A 15982-nucleotide genomic window follows, 5' to 3' on the forward strand; every position below is an offset into this window, starting at 1 on the left:
CTCACATCAAAATCAGTGATGTTTCTATGGCATTCAGATTCTGAAAGAGCAATATCACATCCTTCCATCTTTTGTTCTTTTTCACAATTTGTCCAAGTAGGATGTATGTCCCTGGGGAGAAGGAAGGAGAACATAGACAAATGTTGAACTTAACTCTACTCTGGTAGAAGTTCAGAGTGTCCAGCTGTTCACACATGGTAGATTTTCCATAAGTGGGCATGGGGTGGCCACAGTGGAATCTGAGCCAGTGGTGTAGCTCTGTCATGCATATCAGATTTTCCTATTCTCTAGCTGGTTTGGAGGACTGTGCTGCTGCTCCTTAATCTGGTGTCTGGCATTAGATATTGTGCCCTTCTATTTTTGTTTCTGTGCCCGACAGGTAGAACAGCAGCTGTCCTGCTTTCACACACATACCTTTGCAGTGTCCTGAAGGCAAAATTAATAAACCTTGTTTTAGGAGAAAACATTGAAGATATTAACTTAGAGGAGAATAAATGAAAAGAACACTGGACTTCGAATGGAAAAAAATGTTAGATGTTATTCAGCCTTTTTAGGCCACTTATAGCTGTGTACTCTTGAGCAAAATATTTAACCTTGTCATAATTAATTAATTAAGCCATTAACTTATTAACCCTTTCATCTATTACTGTTCAGCAAGCATTTATGGGAAGTTTCATGTGTTCCAGATTCTGTGTCAGGAACAGGGAATGTTAAGACAAAAAAAAAAAAAATCACAGGTACTTCCTTCGAAAGGTTCATAGACAGGCTTGGAAGATTTAAAAAAAAAAAAAAACCTTAAGATAGGAATGATAAGTTTGAGGTCAGACCATAATCTGTAAATGAAGTTATAGAATAATATGACTTTTAAAGCTCCTTTTTATTTCTCCATTTCTATGGTTCCAAGTTTATTACAATCCCAAAAGTTATTCATGTACTTGTTGACTTTGGGATAAAACAAGCATAGAGATAAAGGAATTATGGGATATGTACACCATGGAATACTACATAGCAGTTAAAAAAAACCCACTGAAATACTGTTGTTTGCAACAAAATGGATGCAACTGGAAAACACCCTACTTAGTGAAATAAGCCAGTCCCAATAGGACAAATACCATGTTTTCCCTGATCTTTGGTAACTAATAGAGCACCTGAAAGGTAATCTATAGAAGTAAAATTAATACTTTGAAATGCAATGCCTTTGAATAACCTTTGTCTTGACTGTTTAGGAAAAGTTTTTTTTTTTTTAATACTATTTGTTGAACTCTTTACTTAGTACAAAGTTAATCATATGTGTATAAAGTTAGTTGAAAAGAGATCTTAGTAAAAAATAAGAATGGGAATAGGAGATAGAGGAAGAAGAAGGGTAGGAGTGTGGTTGGGAGGGCAGGTGGTGGGGGAAGAATCACTATGTTCTGAAAGTTGTATTTATGAAATGCGTGAAGTTTATATACCTTAAATAAAAAGCTTCTGGGTTAAAAAAAAATTCCAGAAGGCTCCCCTCCCGCCAAAAATAAGAAAAAAAAGTAGACTATTTTCTTCTACTTAACTGGCTACTGGTTTGGAAGAAAAATGGATAGGCAACTAAGTGTGTGTGTGTGGTGTGGGTGTATGTGTGTGTAGGTATGTCTTTGTGTCTTTTTTGCTTCTTTGGAGTCCGTGGTCACAGATTCCTCCATTAGTGCAGGTGATTGATGGCATCTGGCACATTGGACTCTAATTTGTTCAATGTAAGAGGAATTTGGAAGCAAGTGAATGGTAGCACATGTGGTGCTAAAATTAGTAGGGAGAGAAAAACAAAACTGCAATTTTCATTCCCATCTATGGTCCAGAGTGGCTTGGGAAATCCGGCAGGTGACAGAGCAGCAAGAATTCAGAAATTTACCTTCCTAAACCCAAAGACAATTTCTAAAGCAATCAGGCACCCCATGATTTGCGAACCATGACAAAAAACTGAGTCATAATCACTAGTATTTCTGGTTTTCTCCTCTAGATACCACTTAGGTCCAGGTGGGGTAATTGCCTTGTAAGAATCCAACTTCTGTTCATGCATTAGTTTCTAGTTATTGGAAGGGCTGGAGGTGCTGATTGGGTAAGGTTACTTGAGGAGTGTACCTATGTTAAGCCACTAGCACTCCAGGCTCAGTGGGCCAAAGGAGGAAATGGTGCTGCCGGACACTGCTGATGTTGGAAATGAGGAGACCGTGGAGCCACACTTACCTGTCACCACGGATGCTGCTGAAACTGCCACCAAAACCTGAAAAAATGGCATCTTAATTCCCCCATTTCCTTCTAGTGCCTCCAACTGGCAGAATCTTATCAGAAAGCCAAGGGAGTCTGGGAGCCATGAGGTGCTAGAAAGGATAGAGAACACAGGAGGAGCTGAACCCACACACTCTCCAGCACACATATCTTTTCTGGATAATTTTCCTGAAACTCCTCCACAGTGACTGATGTTTGAAGGGTAAAGTGCATTAAACCAAGTGAAGGAGGGCGATGCAACCTGGTCAGCTCATGGTGGACAGGAAAGGAAATCAATGAGTCTAAGTAAAAGGAGGACAGAAGGCGTTTTAGGCAAGAGGTCAGATGCAAGTGTCATTAAATTCACACATTGTGTGAAGAGTAGTGAATAAAAGCAGAACAATCCAATTAAAATTGTGGGGTACAGGCATGGAAAGTCAGGTTAAACTTGCTACCTGTTTCAGGTCCTATCCTGGGAACATTTCAAAGTCCTTCAAGAAGTCCTACAATGCCAAGATGGCACCACATACTTAGCAAATTGGAAATGATTAAAGGAAACATCCAAACGAGTAGGCTAATGATGCCCCTGGCTTCTAGGGGTATCCAGGTACTCAGTAAGTCTGCTGCGAGAATCTGTGAAATGCATGAGTTCTTGAGTTAGAACAAGGATGCTACAGAGTATGGGGACCCATTTAGCAGGATCTAAGGACTTTGTGAATAGTTGTACCACCACAGCCCTCCCATTTCTACATCCCAAAGTCCAGGCAGTACAAAATCCAACACATTGGAAATTGGCCCAGGATGATAGAGAGGGAAGCAGATCAGCAGAGGCCTTTCCCCTGTTGCCAGGGGAACATGGAGTCATCCCCTTTATATCCAGGCAGCATCTTGGTAAAGAGGGAGGCAAGTGAGATCCTTGAGAGGAGAGAACTTATAGAGAGGATTTTTCTGCAATTTCAAGATCAGACTGCAAGATAACCATTATAGATATGCAGAGCAAGATGAGGTGTTTCAGGGTGGAGAAAGGCATCCACACTGGAACGCTTATTCCTTGGGTTGTCTTGTTTCTGATAGTATAAATGATTCAACCCCAATAGTTGGTTATAATGAGTCCCAGCAAAATGTCTCTAACTGAACTGGTTTTAGAATAGAATCTTCACAATTTCCAACTCTCCGTGAACATAAATAGTCCCAGAACATTAGTTACTTTTGAATTATTGATATTTATTGTTTCATGTGATATAAAACAGTGAAAGCGAATTTTTAGGAGAAAGGGTTTGTTTTGTAGTTATTTGTTTCTTATACTACAAACGGATGGTCTTATGATATTCTTAAGAGCCTGCAGAAAACATCATCTTTTACTTTGAAAAGCTGATAATCAAAAGTGATTCATTTATTTGTAAAGATAGGGTTATTGTAGTAACAAAAGGATGTCTTTATTAAAGTTTATAACCCAAAGTAGATGAGATTGTTTTCATTCATCCCTATCTTTCCATAATGCTTTTGTAATGGGTACAAATATTAAAATGATCCATTCTTGTCAAAAAGGGGTATATTCAGATTGGGACAACTTAATAAATAATAATAGAGCTCTCAGATTATCTACCCTCCTTTGGAACCCTGAACCCCAGAACTACCAAATCGCCCTAAAGTAATCTAAAAGCCTATAAATTGCATTTTACATATTTTATTTATGTTTATGTGAACTATGATATTAAATCATGTTAAATAACCATTTAAATAAGTAAAATAATAATCTAGAAATAAAATCGTTGTTTGTGCTTAGTCTGGTATAAGCAGTCTATACAGACCAGTTGTTTGTGTCCAAGGAGGCATGATGATCTCATAATGAAGTAGTTTATAGTTTTATGCATTAACTTCTCAGATTGCTTGAGTAACATTTTCTAGCTGGCTATCATACTATCAGGTCACCATAATGCTAAACTGTAGGACATTTTAGCTGATCATTTCTGAAAAGTGCTTACTTTTGAAATAAAAAGCAAAGCAAAAAAAAAAAAAATCAAGCAGCAATGCTGACTGAAAAAAAATATTTATATTTATATTAAAGCCCTCAGCCAGATTCTCAGACATCACTGCTTAAGATGCAGTCACCTGACAAAAACAGTTCTAATTATTACCCCCTTGGGCTAGCATTTTTCAGAGTGACTGGCTAAAATGCACTTCAGCTCATAATTTCTGTCTCTGCCAGTAGCAGACATAACCTAGTCTCCTCTAATGCAAAGTCTCTAATCTAGAGGGCAAGACCCTGCTCCGGATAACACTGAAGGGGGAAAATGCAATTTGAGCACAAGGAAATTGCACACATAGTTTGATAGTTCGACCACTCTCAGATTTTTTTTTTTCCTCCTCGGGTTTAAATGTCTTGTTTTATTTTATACTAAATTATGACCTGGCTGAAATTGCTATGTTTTCTTTGTCGTATTCTAGAAACCTTTTACTATAAAAGTGAAGGTTATACCATAGTCCTATACTTTCATTTTTTTTCAGAGGGTGGGATTGTTCACATTTTGACAGTTCAGCAGCGAAAATATTAAAAGTTACAGTGCTTGCCACAGCAATATTTTTTCCCTTTGAATAATAGCTCTTTTGTCTTGGCAAATGGGGCATATATACTGCATTAGAAAAAGGTAATTAAATCGTTTTGAAACGACGAAAGTGCAGATTTCAGACTTAGACTAATCAGTAGCAATTTCATTGTGGAATCTACGAATGCCCAAACTTTTATGATTGCTGGCAGAGGTGAATTAACCTCAAATTGTTCTGGTTCACCTCACCAGTGGTGGCTGAGTAATATTGCCCTGAAACTGATAAGCCCGAGGGCAGAAGAAGTTTCAGGGAAGTACGCACAAGTCTTGGCCAGAAGGCAGCTCTTGACGTCTGCGCCCAGGGATTTTATTTCTGTGACTCGGAGGGACGATGCCCCCTTTCCTAGCTCCTACGGACAGCTGCTGCTCCACACCCTGCTTGCCGCTGGGAGGGTGGTGGGGCGGCTGTGTGGGCAGCGAAGGCCAGGGCGGCTCCTGCGTGAGCAAGCACGCTCCCGGAGACTGCGCGAGTCACCTTCACGACTCATGCGTCTTCCATCATTTATGTGAATACATCACGAGGCTCTGGTAGAAGGCACCAGGCTATGAAAGTGCTGTGTAGCCGGTGACTGAGAACAAAGGCCGCCTTCAGCTAGCAATGATTCACTACTGTGGTAAAGAACACCTTTTTTTTTTTTTTTTCCTTCAAAATGACTTTAAATGCTATGGATTCAATGAACAGCCCTGCATATGCAGAAAAATAAAGTCAAAGGATGGCAAAAAGGATTTTTTTTAAAAAACCGATTTTGCAAACATTTATAAAACAATAATGCATGATGTTTGACCACGTAACAGGACCCGCTTGTAATTCCAGAAGGATTGGTCCTCAACAGTTCTCAAGCCGGCACCAGCTCTTTTCACCCTCAAATTTCTCAGCTTCCATCAGGAGAAATCACCATCCGATCAACTTCATCACTAAATATTGGGTGCCAGTTTGGGCAAAATTGGAGTGAATTATTTCCAAGTTGATATGACTATAATCTAACAGGTACCTTCCAATATCCTGTGTGGATCATTAACTTGTTTAAGTCAGTGGTTAATAAAGAAATTCCATGGTTCAGCTCTACAAAATGGAAACACTTACCTTGTTTTTCAGTCAATAAATTATAAGCCCTGTATTTTTTTTTAGCATAGTTTTGATGATCTGTGATTATGTTCAAATTCACTGCATATGAGTGAACTGGACACCTTTTCATGTGAATATGGTTTATAGCCCTTGCCCATATTCCCCCTGGACTGGGGTTTTTTTATTTGTTAAACTCTTTATTTAGTGGAGCACTAAACCTTTGAGTATAATGTAAATTAAAAATATGTTATCTCAGAAAATTAAAGAAAGACAGAAAGAAGGAGAGAGGGATGGAGAAAGGGAGGGAAGTATTATTCTTAGACATTTATCTATGAACTACTTGGAATTTGTTTTCTATTAACATCAGAATTGATGAAAATTGTGTTGTAGTAATTATTATGCATTTGTTGTGACCCTGAGAATCAAATATATTAATAAATACCTTAAAAGTAAAAAAAAATTCTAGTACATTTGTTTTCATAATACCATGTATCATTTATGTCCTTGGAAGGCAAATAAGAATGATCCTGAGAATTACGGAGTAATTAATATTTGACTAACCCTGGGATGGTACTGAAGCAGCTCCACCTCTCCCTACCCTAGCCCATTTAGGAAACTGGCCTAGTCTCCAAGGTAATGCTGAAAATGTGGAGAAGAGGTAGCCCAGATGTCCAGGCAGTCATCCTAGCAGTGAATTCAGTAAGACTGTATCGGATAACATTTTAAGGTAATTCAGTTGTTGGAGTGTGGGAACATTTGACAACTTCTTCTAGATATTAGAATAGTCTTACAAATGGGTTTATGTAATATTCTGTTTAAAAATTGTCAGTACTAGGTTTCTTTGGGGGAAAATAAAAATAAATTAATAAATAGTCGGTACTTTAAAATGTTTTTTATTTTAAATTTTGAATGCAAGAAGCTGATTCACAGTGGAGAATAATTATACATTGAATACAACATTCTGAAAGTATTTGGATATTAAACTTATCTTTATTAATATTATTTATGTCCATAAAATATATCAAACCCATTCTTGTTCTATTTTAACATCGTTGTGTTTTCTCTTGGGGAATTTTGAAAATAGTATACCAAAAAGCTCGTTTCTAAGTGGTTTAGTCAGGCTTCTCTTTTATGAATTTAGTAGCTTCTAAACATTTCTGGGTTTGACTGCCTTATATGGTTAGAACAATTATGAAATATTTTAAGTAATACTGTGTCAACAAGGTCTTTGATATTTTTAAATATGCCTCTTTCACTGCTTGAAAACACAAAATACAAAAAGAATTGAGAAATCAACTAAAATGGGTGTCTAATTCATTTGGTACTAGTTTTATACAGACACTTTTGAGTGCTGATCCTATGATGGGCACTCGTTTTCAAAGCTATACTTGTATTATTTCATGAATGCTACAAGTTCAATACAGAGTAGTTATTAGGCTCATTTTTTATGGGAAACTGAGGCACAGATAGAATGTAACTTGCTCGAAAGCACGTAGTTAGCTGGTAAGTAGAAGAGCTGGTATAAAAACCTAGATAGCCTGATACTATGTTCTTTGCCCTTATATTTCACTTCATTGCCTTTCCACTAGTTAATATTGATTCAAAAGCCATGTTGGGATGTGAGACTCTTTATTTTATTGAATGCTGGAGCGAAAAATTCACTGCTAGGAAAATAAAGATGGTTCGGTAAACTAACGCTCATGACATCATCCCTCTGCCCTCCATCACTAACCTTGAAGCATGGTAACTGTGGGGAATACATTGAGTCGTCACGAATAGAGCAGCAAGATACTCCATTTGCTTGTGGGATGGCTAAATAAGAAGTCACAGAAGCAAATGACTCAACAGTTCCAGAGAAAATAGATAACCTCGTAGATTTTTCTCTCACATGTTAGTGAGATTTCTATGCTAGAACAAGGGAACATAATACATTTAGTTTAAAAAACTGACCTACTAATGTCAAGGATACTGTGATATGCAGGAATTATGCATTCAAATATATATTTTTTTAGAAAGTAAAATCATGACTTTTTAAGAAAAATATCCACTGGAGTTTTGAATAATCTAAAAAATAATTCCTCTGATGAAAGTAATTTTGACGAAACTGACTTAAGATGTAATTTGAAGAACTGAGAGCCATGTGAATCATGAATTTTCCAGGAACAGTTCTATTTGACCTAAATGATATCCAGCGGGTTAACTTAAAGTGTTGATGCAGTTTTTGACATAATGGAGCGCTGTGGCCTCTCAGCTGGTGTTAGACAGGACTCCCTCCCTGAGGAGCCTTTATTTGCCAGAGTCAGGGTACGGACACAGCAGCCGCCCGAGGTATCGCTGGTCTACCTCTGATTTTCTATGACCAGAAACTATGAAAGCAGAAAGGAGTGACAGTTCCTTCAGAATAGACTATTTCCATTTACAGGCTTTCATAAATGTCAGAAAGGTTGTGGAGTGGCAAGTTTCATTTTGGTAATAATTTTTTTTTGGTAATAACTTTGCTAAAACTTTTGTCAAAATTAGAAAACCTGTAACTACACTGTTTCTTGTATTTGTTTTTTTAACAAAAGCAATTATCATTTTTCACTAGAATTTGTACAATAAAATCCCAATGAAATCCACGGATACAAATCTGCAGACCAAGAAAAAAAAAAAAAAAACTTGCCTAAACGTTCTGTTCATGAAAACCGCTTTCCCATAATTCTCGTTTTATGCCCTATAGTGAATTTTCTCTTTGCTATCAAATTTCAGTAGTCATACTTGGGAATATATTTTCAACATATATGTACAACACACAAAACAGTGGTTTGAGTTTTTAATTAATAAAGATGGCTGAAGCCAGCAATTACTTTTTTTTCACTTATCATTTTCCTTTAATCTAGTACTATTTGTGCTTTCTGCTCACTTCTGTATAGACCACAGTAAACATGTGGAAGGCATTTTGTACGGCGAGTTTGTGTATTGCAATTTTTGAGAAATGCAAACATCCCTCTTAAATAAATGAAAACAGATTCCAGAAAGGGTGTGCTTCCAACACATTCCCCAAAGATCTGAGTGCCGCTGTGCACTCTTGCTCAATTTAAACAAACTCAACTTCAGTTAGTCTCCCCTCCCCTAATGGGCACCCCCACTGGGAACATTGTTAGGTTACCACCATGGACAAGGCCCCAGTACAGCTGGATATGTAAACAAGACCATAATCCGCATGAAAGAACTCTCAGAGTTTTGGCAGCACTCGCAGTGTTGTTAACATATTGTGCCAAAGCAATAGCAAAGCCATCATTTTTAAGTTTGTTCACGGATTTGTATTAATCAAGAAATTTTCCAGAAATTACTGCTAAATGAAGAACTTTCCAGAAAGTTGCCATTTGGCAAGAAGGCTTCCAGATGATTTTTTTTTCCTTATCTGCAACATATTCTTCCAAAAAATTACAAATTTGTGGAAGCTAAGTTGAGACAGGGAACACATTGCTGCTGTGTTGGCAGAAGGAGGCTCCCTTTCGTTCACTCCCTGCTTCATCAAAGCCTGGTGAGGGCTTGGTCATTTTTTCTTGTTAAGGAGAAGGTAGTTGGGCCATCTAACTTGGCATTCCAGCGGTAAATATTAAGTATGATATTTGGGTCAGAAAAATCATTATATTACAGTTCAGACCACAAAGTAAGCACTTAGGAAAAGACTTCTGAACTTTTGTTAAAACTGAGTTGTTGGCTTTGTTGGCATATTAGACAACTGATTCTCTCAAAGTCAAACTTTTTTTTTTTTTTTTTGGATTTAAACTATTTTCAAAACTTGTGCTGTAGCAAGCTTTCTGTGAACTATTGTGACCACCCTCTAGGAATAAAGAAGGGGACATAAAGAGGGTATAATCAAACAGTTAGGGGTGGGTAGCGGGGTACACCTACAATTTTTGTTTTCAACATTACGTCATTCCTTAAATATTTATAGAAGTAGTTTTTTTTGTGTAAGTTTTATATGATTAAAAAAATCTTTGGTAAAAGAAACTTTAAAAGCATGCTAAATATTCAAAATGTGGGTAGGTGGAGGATTCAGCCTTGGAAAGGGCACAGGTGGGGCTCCAGAGTTGGTGACTGTGTGTAGACTGAGATCTTTATGTTGGGAGCTGAGAATCCCTAGTGAGTTTTTCCTCCATTGGCCACAGGAAGTATGGGTTATGTCCGGATATCTGGTGCCATCCACTAAAGCTGACTGTAGCCTGACCTTGCCAGAGTGACCCAAGCCACCGTACCACTGACTGGACAAGGCTATTTGGATGAGCTTCAAGTCCACCAGGAGCACCAGGAGTCAGTTGCACACCAAAAGAAGTTACATACCTCAGTTTTTTTATTTTATTATTATTATTTTTTTTTACAGGCAGAGTGGACAGTGAGAGAGAGACAGAGAGAAAGGTATTCCTTTTGCTGTTGGTTCACCCTCCAATGGCCTCTGTGGCCGGCGTGCTGTGGCTGGCGCACCGCGCTGATCCAAAGGCAGGAGCCAGGTGTTTCTCCTGGTCTCCCATGGGGTGCAGGACCCAAGTACTTGGGCCATCCTCCACTGCACTCCCGGGCCATAGCAGAGAGCTGGCCTGGAAGAGGGGCAATCGGGACAGAATCCGGCACCCCGACCGGGACTAGAACCCGGTGTGCTGGCACCGCTAGGCGGAGGATTAGCCTTTTGAGCCACGGTGCCGGCCACATACCTCAGGTTTTGATTGACTTTAATCACCGATCCATGTCTATGATATCTTCTGGAAGACATTATTTTTATCATCACAAAAGAAACCCTTAAAAGTAATGATCAGTAGTGAATAAGCTCTTTCTCCAGCTGAAGATCACCGCTATGCCCCAAACCAAGCAGGAATGAGATACATCTTTCTTTATTGCCTCCTATGGAGCATTGTTTTGAGCTCCAAAATAATCTTTGCCATCTGCCTTGTCTTACAGTTACTCCTGTTGGTTCTTTCCCTTCCCCTTGAAAAACACAATGCTCATGACTGTTTCCCCAAGTCCTCAAAACAGTGCTTTGCACATTGTAGATTTTGCACAAATGCTTAATTAACTGTTTTGACAATGTTTATTATTTATTAAAAAATCCTTTTCCAAACACGTAGCACTTTGGAAGTTAGTTTTACTCACTGCAGCTACCTATATTCTTTAAGGTTGATAGCTGCCCTGAGTTGGCCTTACAGTCCCTGTAAGACTATTCTACTTTGGTAAAAAGAACAGAGAGGTAAAAATAATAACAGAATCACAGCTTCAATGTTAAAGTTTGTAATTGCTCTTCAAGAAACAAAAAGGCCGGGTGAAGTCTTCATGGTGCAGGCTTGGGTTATTTCTGGGTCTCTGACTACATTATTATTGTGGATTATCCTTGATTTTCATGTTTTCATTATTTTATTTTTAAAAATGTTATGGTTAACATGTAATACTTGCATGTATTTTGGAGGCAGGAGTCCTGAGCAATATTTCAACATGTATATACACTGTAAATTGACCACACTAGGCAACTAGCCTTTCCATTTACTCTTTTCTTTGTGTTTGGAGCCTGCCAGCTTATCTCTTCCAGTTTTTTGTACAGTTAATAATACATTGTTGCAAAAACAGTCACCCCATTGTGCTACAGACCAGCAAAGCCACTACCTCCTTCTGTGCATTTTGGTACCCCTTATCTGACCTCCTACCATCTTTCCCATCTTTCTGTCCCCACAGCCTTTAGTAATCACTATTTTAAGTTCAGATCAACTGTTAGTATTTTTAGTATCCATGTGTGAGAGAGAGCAGGTGGTATTTGTCTTTGTCTAGCTTATTTCACTTAACATATTGAAACTCAGTTTCATCCATTTTGCTGAAATGTCAGAAATTCATTCTCTTTAGGGCTGAGTAATATTTCATTATATATGTATACCACATTTGTTTCCATTCACCCATCATTGGACACTCAGCTGATTCCACATTCTGGCTACTTTGAATAGCGATGCAGTGAACATGGGAGTGCAGGTACCTCTTCCACATGCTGATGTCATTCCTTTTGGATGTTATGCTTGTTATGTGTTGGCGCTAGTAATTTTTTTGCTGTGCAGTTGTTTTTTGAAGGAAAATGTGCTTCCTCTCTGTCTCTGAATTAATCCCTCTTTGATCTGTTGCCATAATTGAACTCATTCATCTAAATCCCTAAGAAGCTCCACGTAAGAGAACAGCCTTGTGTCTGCTAGTGGCAAACCTGTGGTGCAGTGATTTATGTATGTATGTTTGTGTGGATGGACGGATGTATTCATTTATCTTGTCTACCATTCAGTGGCCAAATCATACTACTCACATGGCTACAAAGGTTTAAATCATCCAGAATAAAATTTTACAAATATTTTAAAAATTTAGAAGAAGGTCAAGTAAACCAGTACTTTGGAAGTTACCCTCTCTTATGTATCAACAAAGACTTGGTTTCAGCACAAAATCGATATGGTAAATACATTAAAATATTTATTTGAAGCACTAGAGTTAGTTATTTTTAAAGGAGTTATTTACTCACATGCTTGATGTTTATTATATTTCATTCTGAAACAGAAGCTACTGTAGATCAAGATGCATCCCAAGGGTAGAGTTAAAACCCTGGAAGGCAACTGTGATATAAAGTTTATGGGGTGAGGATTCTCAAAGCCGGCAGATCTGAAGGAATGATGCTGTGTGTGTGTGTGTGGTGGCAACATAAAGGCTGTCATGTAGTGTCTCTATCACAAAGCCTGTAGGCTTATCCCAGCCAATTTTAGGTAATACCAATTGTTTACTAGAAAGAGAGAAAATAAATATTTCCCATGTCAACCAAGGTTAAATTAAAGAATTTCTTTCCAGTAAACAACAGTTTGCAAAGTAGATTTGAAGGCCTTGGTTTTTTTCACATGTATTCAAAAAGCAAAAATGAATCTGAGAAGCTGAAAACCCTGACACAAACTTGTCAATGAACAGTAGAGATAACAACTTCCTATTTCAGATCCTTTTGACCACCTGGCATCCAGTTGTCCCCCCCACAGTTTTACTTAAAAATGCTTTTGAGGGTTTTGTTTTAAATGTGATAACCAAACAAGTATTTTTCTACCTACTATAACCATAAAGACAAGTGAAAAAGATGACAACTTTCGATGTTACTGAATATGATGTATGGTGAAAGTTACAGAAGATTTCAGGAATCTAACAGGAATGTCATATTCTAGAAGAAAATCAAATGGGTGATTGTGGTAAATAATTGGGATAGCATGAGGACATGTAAATAGGAAGAAGGGATAGTTCTGGCTGACAACAGTGATGAGAACACATACACACACAAATACACACACACTGAAAGCTACCATCCCTTTAATCTGACCCATGGAAGAAGAAATTGCTTCAGGCCAGGAGGGAGAAACCAGGGAACAGATGGATGGTTAACAGCACTAACAAGGTGACAGCTTAGCTTTGTCTGGGGAAGGAAAGACATCTAACTGCAGGAATTCATAAGAAGCTTGAATTGGCCATTGCTGATGTTATTTATTTTTCAATCAGCATGGTAGCTTGTAGTGTGATGTGGAAGCACAAAGTTCCTATAAATTATCTCTGTAATCTCTATTCTAGCTAAATACCATGTTCATTTAAATTAATTAACTAATTAATTTATGCATACTGTGTGCTGGGTACTGTATTTGGGCAAGAATTGGTGCAAACAGAGAAGGTTTCTACCTTTATGAGATCTGCAGACTCTGCCTTTATGTAGGGGAGCAAACAAATAATTATTTCATGTAATAATTATAAACTGGGCTAAATGCTAGTTTTGCAATCTCTGATCTAATACTCATAGGCTATAAAGCAAATAGTTTTTTTGTAAAGATTTATTTATTTATTTGAGAGGTAGAGTTATAGACAGAGAGAGGGAGAGGCTGACAGAGAGGTCTTCCATCTGCTGATCCTCTCCCCAAATGGCTGCAACAGCTAGGGCTGAGCCAATCTGAAGTCAGGAGCCAGGAGCTTCTTCCAGGTCTCTCATGCAGGCGCAGGGGCCCAAGCACTTGGGCCATCTTCCACTGCCTTCCCAGGCCATAAGCAGAGAGCTGGATCAGAAGAGGAGCAGTTTGTACATAAACCAGTGCCTAAGCCTATTACATCACACGCCAGTCCCTAAAACAAATTTTGCAGTAAGTACTTAGTCTCACAGTTAAGATATCAGTTAAGTTGACTGTGATCCACATCAGAGTACCTGGGTTTCATGCCTAGCTCCTGCTCCTGATGCAAATTTCCTGCTAATGCAGGTCCTGGGAGGCAGCAATGATGGCTCAAGTAATTGGATTTTTTTTTTTGTCATTGAATTCTTTTTTTTTATCTTTTATTTAATGAATATAAATTTCCAAAGTACAGCTTATGGATTACAATGGCTTCCCCCCCGCCATAACTTCCCTCCCACCCGCAACCCTCCCCTTTCCCGCTCCCTCTCCCCTTCCATTCACATCAAGATTCATTTTCAATTCTCTTTATATACAGAAGATCAGTTGAGTATATATAGATTTCAACCGTTTGCCCTCACATAGCAACACAAAGTGAAAACATACTGTTGGAGTACTAGTTATAGCATTAAATAACAGTGTACAGCACATTAATGACAGAGATCCTACATGACATTTTTTTTTTTAAATTGATTAATTTTCTATGTAATTTCCAATTTAACAACAAGTTTTTTTTTTTCATTTTCAATTATCTTTATATACAGAAGATCGATTCAGTATATACTAAGTAAAGATTTCATCAGTTTGCACCCACACAGAAACACAAAGTGTAAAAATACTGTTTCAGTACTAGCTATATCATTACCTCACATTGGACAACCCATTAAGGACAGATCCCACATGGGACGTAAGTACACAGTGACTCCTGTTGTTGACTTAACAATTTGACACTCTTGTTTATGGCGTCAGTAATCTCCCTAGGCTCTAGCCATGGGTTGCCGAGGCTATGGAAGCCTTTAGAGTTCGCTGACTTCGATCTTATTTCGACAGGGTCATAGTCAAGGTGGAAGTTCTCTCCTCCCTTCAGAGAAAGGAACCTCCTACTTTGATGGCCCCGTTCTTTCCACTGGGCCGAGTGGTTAAGGAGTTGGACTTAAGATCCAATGTCATTGAATTCTGTGATGTATTATTCTACCTGGCTCCTCATTGACTCCCAGCAGGATCAAGACAAAGTTTCTCTCAGTGCTGACCAGCTTGAAAGGTTTACCATGCTTTAGTTTTCTACCTTCAGTGTATTAGTCCTCAAAGTCTCCTACTTTCTATCACTTGGGTATCAATTCCCAAAACAAATTACCCATAAACAAGCTCTTTTCCTAGGCTTTGCTTTCTGGCTAAAACTAGGCTAAGACACTCATGATCTTTGTTGCATTCCTGTTGTCTTGTGTGTGTGTGTGTGTGTGTGTGGATAGAGAGAGAGAGAACGAGAGAGAGAGAGAGAGAGAGAGAGAGAGAATAATTATTTTCATAGTTTTTTTGATGTTTGTGAAATTACAATTTTTTATTTTATTTTTAAAAATTTCACTTAAATATTGTTCATTTTCATTTTAGCATGGTGTCCTTTGAGATATAAAGATAATTTATTTTCAATGAAGATAGGGCAACAGGAGGGATGGAACTGTTCTGTTGCATATATTGGTGGTGGCACCTACAGACGGCCCATGCAATGAAAGAATCACACAGACACACACACAAAAGTAAGAGGGAGACCTGCATTGAGTTCCTGCTTCCTGGCTTTGGCCTGGCCCAGACATAGCCATTGCAGACACGAGAGGAGTAAATTTCTTTGTCTATCTGTGTCTGCCTCTTAAATAAAAAAGTAAAGTAAAAGAAAACAAGTTGTGCTTATGAGTATGAAGTTCTCTTGCTCTCCATTTATTAATGTCTAACACATATTCGTTCATTGTGAGCACTGTGTTACAATTCTGTATGCATTTTCTTATTTAATTCTTACAGTTTTAAAGGTGTATACTAGTGTACATTCAGTATTATGTGCAGTACAGTTAAGTAAGAGTTTCAAGGACAACTGACGTTTAGAGTGGGAACTAGATTCA

Source organism: Lepus europaeus, chromosome 15, assembly GCF_033115175.1.
Source record: "Lepus europaeus isolate LE1 chromosome 15, mLepTim1.pri, whole genome shotgun sequence".
NCBI classification, from domain to species: Eukaryota; Metazoa; Chordata; class Mammalia; order Lagomorpha; family Leporidae; genus Lepus; species Lepus europaeus.